Source organism: Centroberyx affinis, unplaced genomic scaffold (assembly GCF_046629955.1).
Source record: "Centroberyx affinis isolate AG114_WGS23_722 - 3 ecotype Tasmania unplaced genomic scaffold, CSIRO-AGI_Caff_v1 ptg010591l_1, whole genome shotgun sequence".
Taxonomy (NCBI): Eukaryota; Metazoa; Chordata; class Actinopteri; order Beryciformes; family Berycidae; genus Centroberyx; species Centroberyx affinis.
Window position 1 is genome coordinate 94,622 of NW_027284869.1, and position 18,861 is coordinate 113,482.

An 18,861-nucleotide genomic window follows, 5' to 3' on the forward strand; every position below is an offset into this window, starting at 1 on the left:
CATGGGGACAGGAGTTCTGTAATGTAAGAGGGGGCGAGACCATTTAACACCTTGGAAACAAACAACAGGATTTTAAAATGAATTCTGTAGCTAACAGGCAGCCAGTGCAGGGAGGCAGGAACAGGAGTAATGTTCTCCCTCTTTTTTGACCTTATCAAAACTCTTGCTGCTGCATTTTGAACCAGGTGGAGACGGGATAAACAAGACTGAGTGATACCAAAATATAACGATATGAAGGCATGGATGACTTTCTCCAGGTAAGTCCAGAGAATTGATCTGAGTTTGGAGATGATGCGGAGCTGCATGAAGCTTAATTTTACTACCTGATGGATTTGTTTGTCAAACTTCAATCCTGAATCGAATCCTGAAACGAATACGACTCCAAGATTTTTTGCATGTGGATTAACAGAGGGCCAATGGGACAAGATGAGGAGAAATCCTGCTGGTCAAATGCTGTGGTCCAAATAAGATAACTTCAGTTTTATTCTCGAGCTGAAGAAAGTTTGCAGCCATCCAGGATTTGATGTCATGAAGACTGTTATTGAAGTCAGTTAGTCTGGTGTAGTTATTAGGCTCTAGGGGGAGGTAGATCTGTGTATCATCTGCATAACAGTGAAAAGAAATGTTGTGTTTTTGAATAATGTGGCCTAGAGGAAGCAAATAGATGGAGAACAGGATTGGACCAAGTATGGAACCTTGGGGGACACCACAGGACATGGGGGCAGAGGAAGAAGATGAGTCGCTAATAGAGACACTGAAAGATCTGTTAGATAAATATGAAGAAAACCAGTTTAAGGCAGAACCGGAGACCCCCGCCCAATGGTTTAACCATTGGAATGATCTACTGTATCAAAGGCTGCAGTTAGATCTAGGAACAAGAGGACAGAGCAGTCATTAGTTATTCTCAGTAATGCAGATTCAGTACTGTGAGGAGCTCTGAAACCAGATTGGAATTTTTCAAAAATGCAGTTTTGAGCCAGGTGGGACAACAGTTGGTTAAAAACTACTTTTTCAAGGATTTTAGAAAGAAAGGGGAGTTTGGAGATTGGTCTGTAATTATTGAGGACTAAAGGATCTAGATTCTGTTTTTAGTGTGGCTGGACCACTGCATGTTTGAAAGATTGGGGAACATGGCTGGTTTCCAGAGAGCTATTGATAATTGAGAGAATGCTGGGGCCGATGGTGCCAATAACTTCTTTGAAGAGTTTCGTTGGAATAATGTCGAGAGAACAGGTGGAGGTCTTCATAGAGGAGATAATATGAAGAGGTTCTGGTAAAGTGATGGAATTCAGGGAATTTAGGACTGCAGTGTTCTCAGAGGAGATGGTTAGGCTATTTACTGATGGACTAATACTAGCTCTGATGTCAAGTACTTTGTCTCTAAAGAAGTTTAGGAAATCCTCACATTTAGAGACAGACACTTCTGAGCAGGGGGTGGGAGTGGAGGAGGAGACAGAGTTTAACACACTAAAAAGTACCCTGGGATTATGGCAGTTTTTGTCAATAAGATCGGAAAAGTATTGAGCCCTGGCATTTCTGACAGCCAGCTGGTATTTATCCAAGAGATCCTTCAGAATTCGAAATGAGATCTGCAACTTATCTCGCTTCCACCTCCGCATGCTCTCCTTATTTCTCTAATATTACTGTTATTAAGCCACGGTGAGGCCAAAGGCTTACGTTTTTTAGTTTTGACCGGTGCAACAGAATCAAGGGTGGCCGAAACAGTATTGTTGAATAGTGAGACAAGTTCCTCTGTGCTCACATGAGATGGTGCAGCCTCCATACTGGTAGTGAAGGAAGCTTCTCTACAGGCTTCTGCAAAACTAGTCATGGAACATCAGCTCCATGTCTGATGCTTTGAAGAAGGTCTGTGACCGAAACGTTAGTAGATGGTGTGCGGGAGCCTTATATATATTACATGTTGCTTTTCCTACCAGCACCCATGAGGTGAGCAAACTCTACTCCATCACACATACGGGGACTTTGCCATAGCTTCGTGTTTCAGTGGATCGACCCCCTGAACACAGCGAGTCAGAACCGGCTGAGGTTTAAGCTGTTTGTCCAAACTAGAAAAGACACTTTTCATCACTTCTGATACTTCGTCTTGACCTGTTCAATTAAACATCTGGATCATATCTATAGACTTCCGACCTTTGTAGCCTTTGAAGCCATTATTCATTTCCTAATGGACACGTTAAAATGAGATGAGAAATCAATTTTGCTTTGCTTCAATGGAGCCTCGTTTTACAAAGCAGCGGATGGTTCAGCATTAACCAGGAGTTTATTACTGTAGAGAACAACCAGTAAACCAGTTTAGATTAAAACAACAGAAAGTTACGAGCTCTAGTTCATCAGAAAGCTGATGTTTAGCTAGCGAGTTCTCCGGTTAGCATGATAGCTAACGGCAGCGACAGATCAAACTTTTCTTGATTTCAAACCAGTTTTCCCATTCCTCCAGACTGCAGAAAGCTCGTGCGTCCCGTTGGTGTGTTCATACTGTTGAGCTCCTACCTGAAGCAGTCCGAGGGCCGTGAGCCTGAGCTGCTTCTTCATCAGAGGAAGACAAAGGCTTTTCCCTGGTCGCCAAGGCCTCTATCTGACCTGGAGTCTTCTGGTCGGAGTTACCGGACGCTCTCCGCGGCGCTACGACGAGCACAACCGTGCACATCTACCGTAGGACTAACACAGTAGTAGCCTAGCATAACACATCCGAGCTAAGACAGCACAAAGTTAGCACCGAGGATCTGGAAGAAACCCGCTGACTTTAAACGGCTAGGCTGCTTACAGCTTTACAGCTTTGAACCCGGACTGCTATCAGGAACTACTAGACTCAGATCAACCAGGAAGACCGAGAGGAAACTTCTTTTCTCTCTTTGTTATTTTCCCGTCAACAGCAGGCCGCCATGTTGTTTCACGACTGTGAATCTCCAGCCAGCTGAAATAAGAATAAGACTTCCGGTACGATTTTTTCAGAATAAGAGCGTAATCTGAATCATACGCCTTTTTTATATCCAAAAATACCCCTACCACAGCTTCTCTATTACAAATAGCTTTCTTAATATCAATATCTAAAAGTGCTACAGAATCCATTGTTAATCTACTTCGTCTTCCTTTTCTTTGCAGCAGACTCGCCGCTTAGGCGTGCTGCTGCCCTCCACAGGAAGTTAAAGTTACTACTCTGATGAGACTGAATGGGATTGAATCCATGAGTAAATTCTTCATGAAACTGATTCTATTCCTGTTTCAAACCCAGCTGACCTCCATCACAGGGAGACCTAAAGGGCTCAGTATTAAAACACATTAAAGGATTCCTCCGCTGCTGATGTAATGTTTTTCTTGGAATATTTTTGACACAATAAAGTATAAGAGTGGAAGTTAAATTATTGACAGCAAATGAAATGAAATTCAAAAGTGCAAGAGAAAAGATGAAACTGCAACTTCAAATGAAAAGTAAAATCTAAAACTTGTGAACATGGTAAATTCAACATCTGTCAATCAGTGTAATAGGGGGCGGGACTTAGAGGGGGAGGAGGCAGCGACCTCAGATTGTATGAATCATGGAAGTATTATTCCAGTATAATTATTAGTCTGTATTCATGTAACTTCAGCAGCAGCTTTGCGCCTGATAATGTGAGGCTCCCCCTGCTGTCCACAAACCACATCAAAAGAGAATCCAAAGTGGGATGTTTGTTTACCCATGCAGCATTTATTACTGGTTAAAAAAGATATGAACATATCACACTGATTTTAGCTGCCCTTCACTGGCTTCCTGTCAGTTTTAGAATTGATAGGTTAGCCAACACAGTGTCTTCCTTTAAATCAATTTTTAAAAACATATTTTTTATTAAAAAAAAAGGCCTTTTTAACATCTTAATGTATTCTGGGGGTTCTTTTTTTCTGTTTCACTTAATACCTTCTTTTAATCTTTTCATAGCATATTTTAAACAAAGTGTCTTTTGATATCATGTTGTGCTGGTTCGGTAAATGTATGGTTTGATTGATTACACTTGTACTGCACCTTCTTACCTTTGTTCTATTCCTTTATCTATTATCTGTATCCAATGCTTTACTCTAATAAAGTTTATTATTATTATTTATTTGATTAATTAATCTATTTGTAAGGGACCGTGTACAATGTTAAATATAAATGTTACTATTTGATATATTTACCAGATTTAACTTCGAGCTAATTTTCATCTGCAGTCCCTTGGCAGGTTACAGCTGAAAACATTCATATATACAATCTGCACAAATACAAACACACAGCACCAACACATAATACACACTAGACATTGAAGTGTAAAAAATTCAAAAGCCAGTGCAAAGTGCATGTGCTTTAAAAAAAAAAAAAAAGAAGCCAGTTACAAATTAATTAGTGGCTGCACGTTTGTTTAGCTTTAAACCAGATTTTTAATTTGGTTTTAAAACTGCTAAAGGAACTGCAGCTTTAGTGCCTGTAACAGAAAAAGGGAGTGGAGAAAGTTCTAGAGGCTTTAGTGTTGCTCTCTGCTCACAAAGTGACATGTTCACTTAGTGGAGGAGGGGCTAGATTGTGTAAAATCCTGAAAACAAGACACACATTTGAATCAAATCTAAAATTCTCAAATCTCAAACAGTTGTGCTTCTGAAGTATATCACAGTGATGATACTGGATGGGCTTGTTATCCAATATTTTTAAAGTGTGTTTGTGTAAGGACTGCAGAGGTTTAATGACTGTTTCTCCAGCTTGATCCCAGATATCACACTATAGGACACGATACTTTCTTACACTGTGGGATTTGATCAGAGTTTCTCTCTACAGAACAGAACAAACAGCGTTTAGTGGCTTTAATCTAAAACACCTTACAGGACCAGGAGAGGAGACATCATTACAATGGGAAAAGTCTGTGAGTGTGTGTGTGTGTGTGTGTGTGTGTGTGTGTCTATACAATACAACTCTTGTGTTTTTCACTGTAGCTCTAAAAACAAACAATGAAGCAACAATGAAATTTATTTATATAACTGTTTTATTAAGTTTCATGACTACAGGTATTAAAACTTAAGATTTCCCACGTTGAAGAAATAATGGAAAATAAAAATAAAGACTATTAACAAAAAACAAAACTAATGCATTTGATAATTAATGTGAAAAAAAGTTCAGTCTATTAACAGTTTCATGAATATGGATGTTACAACTTAAATGTTTTAAAAACAATGAATATGCAAATGAAGATGATTTTCAATAAAACCACATTGTCCAAGAATACTGGATGAACCAAAAAATAAAACCAAAAATGTATGAAAATGTAGAAAAAGAAAGCATATGCATATTAAAGTTCAAACATTTTTATTAATATTCTATTTGAATATTAATGTTTGAACATAGGAACTTTAACATGTTAACAAGAATATGCATTAATAAATATTCCTAAACTGAATCAAAAGTAGACAATATTGGAAAATAGAAAACAATACATTGTTTGATCACTAGGTTTTATTCAACTGTGTCAAAGTTCTCTAACAGTGTAAAATATGATACAGTACATGATCACATAAACTCCGCCCTCATCACACTTCATCTGAAACCAAATAAAAACCCCACACAATGCTCCAGTTACCGCCACTTATCATTAACAAACTCAGACCTAAGAATGATAAGCAAAGCACTGTCAATTACACTGGAATCTGTAATTCCATCACTTGTACATACAGACCAAACTGGCTTCATTACAGGGAGCCGTTCCTCAGAAAATAAGCAGATTATTCAACTTCATAAACCTCTACAAAAACACCATCCATTCTTTATAGCATCTGTAGATGGTGAAAAGGCGTTCAGCAGGGCAGACTGGTCCTTTCTCTTCAACACTCTTCACCATGTTGGAATCAGTTCATATGTAATTAACTGGATAAAAATACTCTACAACTCACCAACTGTTTCTATAGTGATGAACATGACATGCATCCAAACCATTTCACTTACTAGAGGTACGAGACAAGGATGACTGTTACTGCCACTGTTATTTGTGCCTTTTGTTTCCCCCTGGCTGCCTCTATCAGACACAGTAACAGCATATCAGGCATCAAAACCAAAGCAAACAATCATAAAATCAGTTTGTATGCTGATGACATGTTATTGTATCTGGCTACTCCATCAATCATCAATCATTATCAGTAAACCACAAAACTAATAGAAAAGAGTATGCCACATTTTAGTCATAGTGGACTCCATCAATTGGTCAAAAACTGAGATTCTGCCTGGTGAGGTTTGGGACTTAAATACCTTTTAAAATCTCAGTCTAGTAAATATGAAGGAATCCATATTTAATTAAATTTAAACTAATTATCAAAACTCAATTTCATCCCCTTACTAAAAGAAATACAAGACAATTTGGAAGGACACTACGATCATTTCTAATAGGTTGAATCTCCACCGTCAAGATGAACATTCCTCCAAAAATCAATCACCTCTCCTCCATGACGCCTGTCAATCCACCATCAAGCTGGTTCTCCTCTCAACTCTGCAGTCAACACATATTACTGGTAAGGCAAAAAAACCTGAATGAAAATATCCACCTTCCAGGAACCCAAACCTTCTATCATTACTTCCTTTCACATCAATTACAGAACATCCAGCACCGGACAAATGATGTAAACCCATCACAGCTTCACATAGAACAAACACATCAAAGACATTTCATTCTTCAACAAATCCATAAAAACTCACAACTGCTTCGAAAGAAACTATCAACACCACTTTAACTGCCTGGTGGAAATCAAATGAAATCGTCCACCATAACTTTTCACCTTCTGTTCGTACTCCAATATGGCACAACACCATGTTCCTAATAAACATAAAAACTTTTATTTTCCAGACATGGAAGCTAGAAGGAATAACCACCTTAGTTCTTGAAGAACTTCAAGAAAAAAAAAACTTAGATCAACAATCTACACAGTAACAACTCCCCTTCTTAATCAAAAACTTTGTTCACTACTCAAACCTAACCTTCTTTTCTCCAGAAAATATCAATTCCAATAGAAAAATGAATGGACATCAGATCTGGGCATGCAACAATCCAGCATCAACTAGCAAAGTATATGCAATAATTATTTTTCCATGACCTGCATTCCAAAACTTATTAAATACAGAATAAGATCCTATGTAGAACCCACATCACCAGCCACAAACTTAACCACATGGGCTTCACAGATGGCAGTGATTCAACAGTTAAGGTGCAATGATGCAATATGGGCTACAGATGAATAAATTGCGTAATTGCGCATTTAATTTATTGGCATTTCTAGCCATGATTGCTCTGATTTTAGAGGCTTTGGCAGTGTTGCATTTCATAGTTAAGACTTTTTTGTTCCACATATGCTTCAGTTTTATTAACTCTTACATCATGTTTGATAAATCCATCCACCACATGCATTTGAAGAAAACAGCTGGATGAAGATTAGCAAGACAATTTGAATCGGCAAACATGACATTAGCCTGGATAAATTAAACGACATATGAAGAGTGGGATCCTGGGAACTCATTTATAAAACACTGCGTGTGCACAATACCAGCCTGAAAAGTGTGTACCACTCTTCACACAGATTTTCAGATTTATAAAAACAAACTTGGCGTGAGAATGTGCCTTCGACCCATGTGTGCGCACATTTTGCAGACAGTGAAAACTTTGATGGCAAATAGTGAAATAAAATAAAAATGCCCTTTACACTCAGTTCATTTCCAGGCCGACTCCACATCAACTTAGAAAGCTCTCTAATATGCTGCGTAATTTGTTGCCTATCGTTTGTCCAAAAATAATCTATATTTCATTATAGGCTCATATTGTGTGAATTAGTCTCAAGTTCATTAGTCTTTCAGCAGCGCCTCAATTGGTCCAAAATAATTGCATTGGAGATGCTGGTGCCGGGCGCACAGCCGTCCTCCAGCCTCCTCATCACCACCAGCCACACCCACTGTCTGATCCTCCTCCCTCCTGCAGACAGTGGAGGCGCTCTGCAGTAGTTCAGATGCACCGGTGGCTCCTCAAGTGACCTAACTGAGTGAAGTTTTTCTTACATTGGTCACACCAGTATGGTTTCTCTCCAGTGTGGATACGCTGGTGTAAGTTGTATGTACTTAACTGACTGAAACTCTTCCCACATTGGTCACAGTGATATGGTTTCTCTCCAGTGTGAATACGCTGGTGTGTCTTGTATGGACCCAACTGACTGAAACTTTTCCCACATTGGTCACAGTGATATGGTTTCTCTCCAGTGTGGATACGCTGGTGTTGCTGGTATGTACTCCACTTCGTGAAACTCTTCCCGCATTGGTCACAGCGGTATGGTTTCTCCCCAGTGTGAATACGCTGGTGTCCCTTATATGTTGTTGAACTACTGAAACTCTTCCCACATTGGTCACACCTGTATGGTTTCTCTCCAGTGTGAATACGCTGGTGTCCTGTTAGGTGAGCTGACTAACTGAAAGATTTCCCACACTGCTGACAGGAGTAAGGTTTCTCTCCTGTATGAACTCTCTGATGCGTCTGTAACTTTTGAAGTCTTGTGAATGCTTTGTCACACTGCTGACAGCGGTGACGTCTGGGTCTGGTGTCTCTCTGTTTCTGTAGAGAAAGATATGAAGTAAGAGATCAGGACAGAGAGCAGAGAGACAGAGTGTGAGGGAGCAGTGTGTGTGTGTGTGTGTGTGTGTGTGTGTGTGTGTGTGTGTGGGGGGGTAGTTAATTACTACCTCTGACAAAGTACTGTAAGCTATGAAACCTATGATAACAGACAAACAACATATATCCTGTATCCTATGTACTGTGTAGTATCATATTTACTATCATAACATATTCCACATAATACAATACATGGCATCATATTTTATTTCATCCAGACCTGGACAACAACAGCAGCTGATGTGCTGAGATATCATGCATTGTTAAATATCTCATCATAAATGTATGAATGACCAAGTCAAAAGGCTAATATTCCAAAAGGAGGGAGGGATATGTCATAGATCACATCAATAGACAAGCTAACAGGTTCCCAACAGATTAACATCAATGTTACAACAGTGATATTTTTTCTCACCTCTTCTGAAGAATTCATCTTGCCTCCTTAGTGTCGAACACCAAATTCAACACAGCTGTCCTGAACTGAGACAAAATGTCCGACAACTTTCCTCTCCTCCTCCGCCAGATGTTTCCCTTCCTGCCAATCAGCTCTGACATCATCAAACAGAGACAGTAGACGGTAAGACATGGAATGGCCACAAAAACAATAATATTATCATAATAACAACAACAACAATAATAATTAAAAATAATAATAATAGTAATAGTAATAATAATAATAATAATAATAATAATAATAAGGTCCAAGCAGCTATATGAAAACTTGAACCTATTGAGGAAATATTAAGGTTTCATTAGTGTTGACATCATTGGGTTGTTTTGGGCAGATATTTTCACTCTCTTAGATATTGTGTCACATATGAATTCCTCCATCTGTTCCCTTGATATCCTACCAACAAGTTTTTAAAAAGAGGTAATCATCTGCCCACGTTTCCTTTCCATTATCAATCGCTCTCTGGCTACAGACTCTGTTCCACCATATTTCAAACCTGCGCCGACCCAGCCAAACCTTAAAAAACAGCCTTGACCGATCTATTCTTAGCAACTATCGACCCATCTCAAAACTGTCATTCCTTTCAAAAGTCCTAGAAAAAGATGAAGGAAAACTTTGTGGGATGGTGCTGCTTGACCTTCAGAAAGCCTTTGACACTGTGAATCACGAGCTGTTGATCACCAAATTGAAGGCTCTTGGGTTGAGCACACCAGCACTGGCATGGCTGAGGTCTTGCTTGTCGCATAGGGACCAGATAGTGGAAGTAAATGGCCATCGCTCAGAAGCCCGCCCCCTAAACTGCGGAGTCCCCCAAGAGAGTGTGCTAGGCCCCTTGTTGTTCCTAGTGTATATAAATGATATGAAAGAGGCATGTAAACGTGACCTGTTCCTATACGCAGACGATTCAGCTCTGGTGGTCGCTGACAAAACCTTGGCTCAGCTCCAGGAAAGGCTTAGTGAACAGCTGACTAACATCAGTGTATGGCTCTCTGATAATAAACTCTTCTTACACCTTGGGAAAACAGAATCAATTATGTTTGGCTCCAAACCCAGATTAAACAAAGCTAAGGATTTCAAAATACATTTTAAGGATAATGACGTCTCCGTTAAAACATCTGTCAATTACTTGGGCTGTACACTCCACAATGCAGGGGATGCAGGTACGGCCCTGAAAGTGGTAGGAAAAGTGAACGCCAGAACTAAGTTCTTGGCCAGAAAGTCAGTGTTCCTGGACAGGGAAAGTCGGAAACTCGTGGCATCCAGCTTAATCCAATGCCACTTTGATTTCGCTAGCACATCCTGGTACTGTAGTCTTCCCAAGCTGTGGAAGATAAAACTTCAGGTCTCCCAAAATAAACTGATCAGAGTGGTCCTAGGTCTCAGTCCACAAGAACACATAGGGAGGAACCAGTTCCTGCAGCTAAACTGGCTCCCCGTGGAGTCCAGAGTGACACAGCTAAAACTCTGTCAGGTTCACAAAATTGTAAATGGTGTAGCCCCAAATTACTTATTAAATTTGTTCCCGCAGGTCAGAGAGACTCACAGGCACAACACCAGGTCTAGTGTAGCAAATCTGACGCTGGTAAGGATCAGGAGCCAGATGGGTAAAAGTTCTTTCAGATACTCGGGTGCCCAGGAGTGGAATAAGGTTCCTAACAGCATTGAACAGACTACAAACCCAGTCACGTTTAAGGCAAAACTGAAACACTGGCTTTTAGATAACGTTCCCCTGTAAAGACAGATGTGTAGGCAGGGCTGTACGTAGCTCTTTTATTGGATCAGTTTTTAGTATGATAGGAAATGTGTAACTTAGCTTGTTGTCTGAACAATGCCTGTTAATGCCCATTGTGAATATTTTCTGTATATTGATGTTTTTTTTTGTGCTTTTATATGCCGCTAATGACGTATTCCACTATCTCCACGCGCACAAACACACACACACCTCCACGACATCTAACTACAACAAGGACCGCAATGGAAATAAGTCCTGTGACTTTTTTGTGTTATCCTTGATGTTCTTTTAATTGTGCATGTACATTGGTTTTGCAACCATGAAATTGTCCTTTTAAAGTGAATTGTCAAATAAAAAAACTAAACTAAACTAAAACTAAAAATACTGTTGGTAAAACACTAATAAGTCGACTGTTGTCTGGGGAAGTAGTTAGCTAGGATTGCCATAAAAAAAAAAGTATAAATGTACTGTAAGGTATGACATTCCTGTATTATCTTACATATAAATCACATACATGTTAAACAGTTCCATAGACCTTAAAAAACTGTTTTCAGCCTCCGAGGTTTAAGGCAGAGGATGCCATCAGTAAGTATGTGGTTACTAGTGGAATAAATGAGGGGAAATAAGCCTAGACAGCAAAATGTTCCAGTGTAAGTAAGAGTTGATTTTTCCATGACAATTACTTTGAGATGACGTGTTACTTGGAGAGTTGTTTGTCCACTCATAGAGCTGATATCGCTGGTCAAAATCATCTTAAGTGCTAAATCAACTCTAACGGATGTGGACTGACAGAAACACTGGCATAGTGTTGATTTGCAGAGATCCTTTAATGAAGTAAGAGAAGAAAAGTTAGAAGTGCGTCTACAGTGTTTAAAATCATACCCATGTAGGTCTATTTCACTGCTAGGAAGTCTTCCATCTTTGAACCCACTCAGTATTTTTTTAGTACGTTTAGTCAGTACTTGGATATTTGGGACAGTTGACCATTTAAACCACTAGATGTCAGCAGAGAGCCACTCTCCAGCCAGCAGGATCATAGAATGCTCCATTACATATCTTCACTTATTTAATGGGACAGACACTGGTGTGTTTCCAGTACAGAAATACCAGACTGTATGTAGCATACCCTCCGAAAGATTTAGGACTCGACTGGTGGTTTTCAACATTTATTTCCATAAACCATTCCGTAACCAACTCGTTGAATACCAACGTGAGAACTGATAAGACACAAAGATACACCAGTTACATTTATGTTTTCATTATATGCAAAACAGTTAGCATAGCTTTAGCTTTCTGATACAAATCATCAACACAAGTACCGTAAACACTACAAATTGCTAACCTTGTGCCTCCTCGGGGGGTTGCTATTTCCAGTCCTTTATTGTTCATTTACCGCAACTCTTTCATTGCCTCTTTCTCCTTTGTTTACCTTAACTTATTACTTTGCCGTTAACTCGTTCCGTATCACCTTGTTTTTACCGGAAGACACAACATAGCCAGGAAGTGACATAGTAGGTTAGCGATCTCTTCAAAATAAAAGCTCATTACAAATATAACCTTCAAAACGGACAATATGCATATAAAAACCAGATGAATGACATTTTACTATAATGCACTCCAATCATGAAATATATTTATGTAACGAAATCATGTCACAATGCATTTAAAGTAACTTAACTATTAGTTTTTAAAGATTTTAACTTATTTAACCATTTTAGCAACACAAGGCTGCCCTCTTGTGGACAAAATGAGTAACAGCAATACATAAAACCAAAAAGTGGTCTGCTACACTCCCACCAAAATTATTTGTGTTCCACATTGAATACTGTGAGTGTGAACTAAGAATAATTTTCTCAATAAGAGTGTCATTGTCTTTGTGTAGCCACATCTTAAGAAGCTTCAAAAAGCAGAACTAACTTCTGCACTGGGCGTTCCAATATTGAAGGTTTGGCAAGACGCTCACCCTTCTTGCTCAGATTCTTATCTCCTACTGAGATTTTCACTCTTCTTACAAGTCCATCCTTGCCACTGACGGTCTCTATGACTCTTGCAAGTCTCCATTCACCTCTGGGTAACAGTTCATCTTTGTCCATCACTATATCACCCACCATTAGATTTCTTTTTGGCGTGTGCCACCGCTGCCTTGTGGTGATATTGTGGAGATATTCTCGTTTCCATCTACTCCAAAACTGTTCCAATAAAAACTGTACACGACGCCATCTCTTTGCTCCATACAGGTCCTCTTTAGGGAATGTGCCTGGTGGAGGAAGTGCTGTGCTGGATTTCATGTTGAGGAGATGATTGGGGGTGAGAGGTTCAAGGCTGTCAGGGCAGTTCAAGTTATCAACAGTGAGGGGTCGGCTGTTGACTATGGCCATGGCTTCGTACAGTACAGTCCTTAATGAAGCATCGTTGAGTCTGCCTTGAGAAAGAGACAGGGTAGAGCTCAGAACACTTCTGACAGTCTTTATCTGGCGCTCCCACACGCCCCCTGCGTGACTGGAGTGAGGTGCATTCATGATGAAATCACACTGTTTCTGTGACAGGAATGTGTTCAATCTCTGTGTGTCAAGTTCTTGTAAAGCTGTCTTGAATTCATTCTTGGCACCAACAAAATTGGTGCCCTGATCACACTGAATTTGACGGACTGCACCACGGAGAGCAATGAAACATCGCAGGGCGTTGATGAAGGTGTCCGTGGACATATCCTCTAACATCTCGATGTGAATGGCTCGTGAGCAAAAACAGGTAAAGAGCAGGCCGTATCGTTTATGCTGTTTTCTTCCCTGTGTCGTCATGAAAGGGCCAAAGCAATCCATACCACAGTGTGTGAAAGGAGGGGAGGGCTCGACGCGTTCAACAGGTAAGTCACTCATTCTTTGACCCTCTGCAGCTCTCCTGAGTTTACGACAGATCACACACTGATGGATGTATGATGTTACTGCTCTGCTCATTCCAGGAATCCAATATCCACTGGCTCTGATTTCATTTATTGTGAATCCTTTTCCTTGATGTTTTGTCTTTTCATGGTTGTGAGCTATTATTAACTTTGTCACATGGTGCTCTTTAGGAATGACAATTGGATGCTTGAAGGAGTCAGTGAGTGACGAGTGGCGGAGTCGTCCTCCCACCTTGAGGAGACCGTCTGTGTCGAGGAAAGCATCAATGTGGTGTAATTTGTTGCCACGCTGTAGTTGATTACCTTTGCTCAATGATTTGATTTCCTCTTCATATGCTTGTCTTTGCAGATCCTGGATTATGACACGCTCAGCACTTTCTCTTTCGCTCACTGTTGAAAGAGCATGTGATGTAATCTTTTTGACTCGTCGAAGCAGACGGGCTACAGCTCTGGTAGCTCGGGACCATGATGAGAACTTGGACAGGCGGTCGACAAGACTCATTATTTCTGTGGTTTTTGTTTGCAAGGCTTGTGCTTTTTTGACTTCCGGATCCCCTATGGACAGGTCTGGCACTGCATCATTTTCCGTGGGTAACTCCTTCTCCCAGAGAAACATGGGGCCGGTGAACCAGTCAGATGCAAGTAGTTCATTTACAGTTTTACCTCGGGATGCTCCATCTGCTGGATTCTCATCCGTAGGGACGTAGCGCCATTGCTGTGGGTCTGTACAGTGGCGGATCTTCTGGACCCGGTTGGCTACAAAAGTGTGAAATCGCCGTGCATCGTTATTTATGTAGCCTAACACCACCTTTGAATCAGTCCAAAAGTATTCTTTTCCATCAACAATTCTCAATTCTTCTCGGAGCATGTTACTGATGGAGACTGAAACCACTGCTGCAGTTAATTCGAGCCGTGGTATTGTGGTCACTTTTGTTGGAGAAACACGAGCCTTTCCTATCACCGGTGAGCAGTGAATCTCTCCTTTCTTGTTCTTGACTCTCAGATAAGAGCATTGTCCGTATCCGCTTGTGCTCGCATCTGAGAAGTGGTGTAATTCAGTCTCTACAACTTCTCCAAAGTCAGCAGGTAAGTAACAGCGATTGATGTTTATTTTCTGTAGGTTGGTGAAATCACGTTGCCAACTCTCCCACCGTGGTTTTAACCTCTCTGGCAGGGGTTCATCCCAACCAGTGCCCTGGTTGCACATCTCTTGGAGGATTCTCTTTCCGTGGAGGACATATGGTGCGAGAAAGCCGAGAGGATCATATATGGAAGCGACAGTAGATAATATGCCTCTCCGTGTGGCTGGTTGGTCCTTTAAGGTGTTGTTGAATCTGAAGCTGTCCTCTTTTATGCTCCATTGAATTCCTAAAGCTCGTTCCAGTGTGTCATTGAATGTTAAGTCCTTTGTGTTTGTCTCTGTCGCACACTCTGATGGGGGCAGGCTCTGTAATACAGCATGGTTATTTGACACAAATTTGTGGAGACGGAGACCACCTTTGCTGCATATCTCCCTTGCCTCCTGTGCCAACTGAATGGCTCTTTTCACATTGTCTGTACTTGTCACTCCGTCGTCTACATAAAAGTCTTTTGCAACAAATTGTGCTCCTACTGGGTGTGAGTGGCTGTGTTCTTTGGCTAAATACTTAAGTCCATAGTTCGCACACCCAGGGGATGACACCGCACCGAAGAGGTGTACTTTCATGCGGTACTCCTGAGGTTGTGTTGTTGTATCTCCATCCTTCCACCAGAGGAACCGGAGGTAGTTGCGGTCTTCCTCTTGGACATGGAATTGGTGAAACATTTTTTCTATGTCACATAGAAGAGCAATGGGATGCCGTCTGAACCTTATAAGAATACCTGTCAGGTTATTGATCATGTCTGGTCCTGGGAGCAGGTGTTCATTTAAGCTTGTGCCACAGTATTTTGCAGAGCAGTCGAACACAACACGCAATTTGTCAGGCTTCTGAGGGTGATATATGCCATGATGTGGAATATACCACCGCTCACCTTCAGTTCCATCTGTGGGCACTTCTTCCACGTCACCTCTTTTTATGATTTCCTTCATGTATGTTGTGTAGTCTCTTTTGTATTTTTCATCCCTGCTGAACTTGCGTCGAAGATGACTGAGCCTGATTTCAGCGAGCCTTTTGTTGTCAGGTAGGGAGGGCCGTTTTCTGAATGGAAGAGGCATCTCGTAATGTCCCTGGGCATTTTTCTTTATACCATCCTTGAGTGTGCTCAGGAACATGAGGTCCTCTTGTGAGACAGTTTTGTCATCTCCTTTCGTGTCCTTAAAGTCTGACTCCAGGACGCTTATCACATCCATCGGCGTTACTGGAGGAAGTTCCTTTACCGTGACTCTGTGACACAGGCTGGACTGTCTTTCATTAAGGCCAGGTGTAGAGCAGCCCACAATGCTCCACCCCAAGTCTGTGAGGACGGCGTAGGGCTCATTGTCTGCTCCATCAATCAGTTGTCTGGGTTTTATAGCTCTTGGACAGTTATACCCAATGAGGAGTCCAACATCACAGCTGAGGAGAGGGGGTATCTGATCTGTGATTGCTGCTAGGTGAGGCCATTGTTTTGCTGTTTGATGGGTAGGTATGTTATCACGGTTCCTGGGGATACAGTCTTTTGTGTATGAAGGAGGGAGATCAATGTAAATGCCTGAATTGTAGCCTCTGACACGAAGTCCTTCTACTCTTTCACTTTTCATTATCATGCTCTCTCCTAGCATAGTAGTGAGTTTCAGTTGTACAGGGAAAGTGTTTGGTTGTAATTCATCACTTACTTCTCTCTCTATGAAGGTGCTGTCGCTCTGGGTGTCCAGCAGTGCATAGACGAGATGTTCTTTGGACGGCTGGGTGGCAGAGGAGATCCACACAGGGACGATCATGGAGGTGCTGTATGACTGACCCTCTTTAGTGACACAGAGTGGGCTAGCTGTCACAATTTCATTTGTACAGTTTGAAGCTGTGTTCACATTTGCTGTAATTTTCCTTTTTTCCATGCTTACAGGTCTATCTTTCTCCTCATGCCCTCTGTAATGTTCATCATGTAGACAGGTGGGATGCCTTCCCTTGCACAGATCACAGGTGTGACGGTGTCGACATTCCTTGGCGCTGTGACCTGGTTTGACACATCCATAGCACAGTTTATTGTCTTTTATGAATGTTCGTCGTTCCTCGAGGGATTTTTCTTTGAATTTTGAGCACTTGGATAGTTGATGCTTGTCATCTTTGCACCACATGCAGGGAGGCCTTTCTTTTCCGTAGTTTGACCTTATGTTTTCAGTGTTCGCATTTGTTTGAGTGCTGAAGACACTTACTTTGTTTCCCTTTGTTTCATTTGTGTTTCTTTTGACGTAGGATGAGCTGGATGAGTGTAGAGCATGCAGGGAAGTGATTGGGTTACATGCTATCTCCGCTTCCACTGACACAAATCTGGCGAAGTCTTCAAAAGTGGGGAAGTCTCTTCCTTCCATGAGAGCTATTGAGACTTGACGATTCCAGCGTGCTGCTAGCCAATCTGGGACTTTCTGTGTCAGCTTTTGATTCTCTTCACAATCATTCAAGATTTCTAAACCTCTCACGTGAGGCATGGCTTGGAGACAGGCATTCAGGAAATCAGAGAAGGCCCTTAACCCTTCAGCGTCTTTGGTTTGCACTTTCGGCCATTTTGACAGCTTGTCTCTGAAAGCCCTTTGAATGACAAATGGCTGCCCGTAGCGTTGGTTGAGCTTATTCCATGCATCTCTGTATGCTTCGTCATCGTCTCGATAAAAGGTGCCTTCAATACATTTGTGAGCAGGGCCACTGACATATTTCTTTAGATAATAAAGTTTGTCGGCTGATGAGATGCCTTTTTTATCTATCAGTGACATGAATGAAGCTCTCCATTCAATGTAGTGGATGGGGTCTCCTCCAAACACTGTGGGCATTGGCATGGGGAGTCTGTTGATGGTTATGCTGTCTTGTATCGCTTGGGCTAAAGAGGAGATGTCAGTGGAGGAATTTGGTGGGACTATGGAAGGGTTTTGGTGATACACAGAGGGGATGGCAGAGTTCTGCCTGTTGTATCTACTGTCTTGTTGCTGTGTAGGCAGACTGTTCATTTGCTGTAAGGGCTGATTGTCAGTTTCCTGTCTGATTTCTCTGTCGTAGCTTTCCAGCCTGACACGTGCTACTTCTCTGTCCCTTTCTGCTTGCAAACGCTCTAATTCAGACTCCATCATCCTTATTTTTTCTTTCTGCTTTCTTTCTTCCTCCATTAGTTTACACTGAGCTTCTTTTGCAGCGAGCTCTGCGACTGCTTCAGCCCTCTTTGCAGCCATAACTGATGCTTCAGAGAAGTGACTATTAGCTGACTGAGAAGCAGTCCCATAAATGGAGTGGGCGTAGTTATGAGCATGGAGCTCACGAAGTTTGCGTTTTTCACGCTCTGCATCAAAGACATCGTCTATTCCGGATAAGCGTTCATTTATTATTTTCATAATGTCTTTAGTGACTGCCTCACAAGCATCTATTTTGCGTCTTAAATCAGCGGATGGGGTGGTACCCTGTCTTATATCAGAGTAAATTTTCATGATGTCATCTTTTCCGTTTTCAACAGTGTCTGCCATTTTAGCTAGTTCCATATCTGTTGTGTTTTGCTTTAGGTTTTCTTTCGTTGATCTGATTTGAATTTTCCATTGTTCATAAAGGCTAAGCAGTCTCCTTTCTTTTTTACTTTGTTCCTCCCTTTGATAGGCAAGAAACCTCTCTGTGGGTACACTTTTGCGTTCTGAATGACGTGGTATTTTTATTTGCTCCGTTTCATTCATTTCGTGTTGAAGCTCAAGTAGTTCTTTATTTTTGGTTTCAGTTAGCTCCTTTAATTCCTGCCATGACAAGCGTTCTTCATCCTTTTGATTTAGCAATCCTCTATTTTCTTCAATTTCTGCTTGTAGTTTATTTATCTGTTCCTTTAAGACATCCATTTTTTACTGTATTTGTAGTCTTTACCGTCCCTTGAGCCATCACTTTACCATACGATGCTGTAGCGTACCTCCGTGCTGTGCTGCTTGACCGTGGAGTTCACAGACGGAGTGGCGATGCATGTGGTAAAGTTGTCACTGGTCCCT

General features: G+C 41.2%; 1 protein-coding gene and 1 pseudogene across 1 annotated transcript in view; one reads left to right on the forward strand and one right to left on the reverse strand.

Annotated features, from left to right (window-relative positions):
* Positions 1 to 9,188, reverse strand: part of LOC139640778 (zinc finger protein 208-like) — an 84,797-nt pseudogene extending 75,609 nt beyond the window's left edge.
* Positions 1 to 18,861, forward strand: part of LOC139640780 (zinc finger protein 420-like) — a 68,788-nt gene that overhangs the window by 39,208 nt on the left and 10,719 nt on the right.